This window comes from Sphaeramia orbicularis, chromosome 21 (genome assembly GCF_902148855.1).
Source record: "Sphaeramia orbicularis chromosome 21, fSphaOr1.1, whole genome shotgun sequence".
In the NCBI taxonomy this organism is placed as follows: Eukaryota; Metazoa; Chordata; class Actinopteri; order Kurtiformes; family Apogonidae; genus Sphaeramia; species Sphaeramia orbicularis.
The window spans coordinates 58,199,819-58,202,979 of record NC_043977.1 but is presented as its reverse complement, the minus strand read 5'-3'; the positions used below and the strand labels follow the sequence as shown (position 1 = coordinate 58,202,979).

General features: G+C 39.5%; 1 long non-coding RNA gene across 1 annotated transcript; it reads right to left on the bottom strand.

Moving 5' to 3' along the window:
• Positions 1–1,828: 1,828 nt before the first annotated feature.
• On the bottom strand, positions 1,829–2,338 carry LOC115411827 (uncharacterized). The gene is made up of 2 exons (XR_003934270.1): positions 2,285–2,338; positions 1,829–2,187 (listed from the first exon to the last, which is right to left on the bottom strand). It is a non-coding gene; the product is annotated as an uncharacterized LOC115411827 (long non-coding RNA).
• Between the last annotated feature and the right edge of the window lie 823 nt (positions 2,339–3,161).

Below are 3,161 nucleotides of genomic sequence, written 5' to 3'. Positions count from 1 at the left end.
TACAACAGATAGAAAAACAACAGATAGAAAAACAACAGATAGAAATACAACAGGTAGAAATACAGCAGATAGAAATACAACCGGAAGAAATACAGCAGATAGAAATACAACAGGTAGAAATACAGCAGACAGAAATACAGCAGATAGAAATGCGGCAGATAGAAATACAACAGACAGAAATACAGCAGATAGAAATACAACAGACAGAAATACAGCAGACAGAAATACAACAGATAGAAATACAGCAGATAGAAATACAGCAGATAGAAATACAGCAGACAGAAATACAACAGATAGAAATACAACAGGTAGAAATACAGCAGATAGAAATACAACCGGAAGAAATACAGCAGATAGAAATACAACAGGTAGAAATACAGCAGACAGAAATACAGCAGATAGAAATACAACAGACAGAAATACAGCAGACAGAAATACAACAGATAGAAATACAGCAGATAGAAATACAGCAGATAGAAATACAACAGACAGAAATACAACAGATAGAAATACAGCAGATAGAAGGGACATGTGCTCAGTAGTTCTATGACTTTCCCAGTAATTGCTAATATTCTGATATCTGAACTTTAATGTGGTTTCTGGGTCTTCCAACTTCACTTCTTGTGTAAAGTTACTCCAAGGAATGGGATTTCATTGACCCTTTCAGTCTGGATTATTTAGACTTAGATGTCTGTTATCACCACCATCAATCAAATCAATGTCAAAACTGTGTCACAACAACAACCGTCCAATCAAATCCTGTTTTGATTGAAATGATCAGATTCATTTATTCCAGACTTTTATTGACTCACAGATCCAATAAAACTCCAATCAAACACAAACAGAAGCTTTCTCTCCGTTTCCATTTCCAAGTGGTGACAGATTGATCAGATCTAATCTCAGCAGGTCGGTCCGTCGGTCCGTCGTTGGACAAACGCTGGCGTTTCCGTTCAGTCCACAACTGGACAAATGGTGGAATTTCCACAGGAAGCATCAATCTACAGTCAAAACCAGGAGTTTGTTCACAGACGGCAGAGTAAATATGAACCGCACAAACAAAACACAAGAAACATTAACCCTTTCATGCATAGTGGTCACTACAGTGGACAGTTCTTCTACAGCTGATCTCTTGTATATTCATGGATTGTGTTTTAGTTTCATATCTGCAAACACATGCATCATCCCATACACTACAAATGAGAACATTACTGTAACTTTGCTGTTCTTCATAAACCTGATCTAACATGTTTGAGTGTAAATCAATTGCTTGTTACTGTTATTAGACTGGAATTAACAAGAGAGAGATTTTTTTTTTTTTTTTTACATAGTAACTCCATGAAATGAGTAATGACTCATATTAGAGTTTGTTAAAATGTGACAAAATATCCGATTAAGAGCAATAAAATGTTTTTATTTCATCATTTTGACACAGTATATCAGTAAATACTTGTTTCTTTGCTTTTTTTGGTGTCCAGCTTAGTGGAAATTTTTTGCAACTCCATGAAAAACAGCTTTGTGAAAAAAATTCAATCACATTGTATTTTTAATGCCTACAGAGGAATAAAAACACTGAGGAAAAAAATCTTGATTAAGATTCTCATAATTCATGCATCAAAGGGTTAAGACTAAACAATGAATGTAGGACAGAAAACTGTGGTCCACTCAAAGCACCAAAAACTCTGGTTCATGTTGGACCTGATGAAATGGAACCTCATCTGGATGTAGCTTTGGAGATCTGCCACATTTACCCACAATTCAACTCTTCAGTCAAACATGGATGGAGTTTTAGGATCACGCCCAGGGAATCAAAGTCTCATTTTTACAAATAAAAAGTCATATTTCATTATAAATGTTGTTCTACTGTTTGAATAAAAGCATCATACACAGAGTGAAGAACTCTTTGGACTATTCTGAGTAAAAACTATTTTCAAAACAAGTCAGAATATGATCAGAATGAAGCCGTATTTACATGCGTATAAACTCTGTGAATAGAAGCTGAGACGTTGATGGATGGTGAAGCATCTGAACAGAATGAAGGCGTTTATTGGTTCAGCTGTGAAACTGTTGATCCGATCCAAATATCAGCTGGACTCACACTGAACCACTGGGACTCTACAAATGGGATGTTTCTTCCACAACTCTCATCACGTTTGTCTCCGCCTTCATTCGGATCCGCTTCACGGAGACCTGGAACAAACATGGCAGCACACATGTCCAGTTCAGACTCCTGTGTGTGACTCAGTCTGAAGTCCAATGGATCCACTGAGGACAGATGTGAACGTACCTTATAGAAGAAGAAGAGGCAAAGATCAAATATGAGCAGAGCCGAGACCAGGACCACCACCCTGATGATCAGATTTGTCACCAAGTCTGAAACACAAGAGAAACAACCTTTAAAACAACGCCCATGGAACATGTGTTTGAAGACAACGAAGAAATACCACAGGAAGAAAGGAAGGAAGGAAGGAAGGAAGGAAAGAAGGAAGGAAAGAAGGAAGGAAGGAAGGACAAGTTCCCAAAGAAGGCAGACCAAAGCAAAGGGAACGACTCCAGAGGCAGAACACTCTAGTCCACACCTGGACAGATTTTCACTAGAACTATATCAGACAGGATCAAAGCAGCAGCAGAGGACCAGTTGGGTTCAACCAGGCTGGATTTGACCAGAACAGGTCAGGTGTTGATCCCAGAGCACCCAGCGGATCATGGTGGAACAGTCTGTAGAGTGGAACCTGCCTGGATTAGTCCACTTCAACCACTGTCAAAAAGCATTTGATGACACAAACCGCTCCAACACTCTGGAAACTCAGGAGACACTACGGAATACCAGAGAAACTAGTCAACGTTGTGAAGGCCATGGACCAGGAACCAACTGCACAGAAAGGACAACTGTCACAACCTGTCCACGTACAGACAGGAGGAGAACAAGAATTCTGTTCATCCTGGCAGTTGATTGGATCGTGAAGGAACCGACCAAAGGAAGACACCTCTGAAACAGTTCCATCTGTTCCACGACCACAGGACATGTTTTATCTCACACTTGTTTCAGACAGTAGAAGTTGCTGGTTGCCTCAGTTGGTCTTAAATTGCTTGTTGCAGCTCAAACCCATGGGTCAGTGCAGAGGTTGCGCTAGACATTTTTATTGTCCGTCATTTTGACGGAC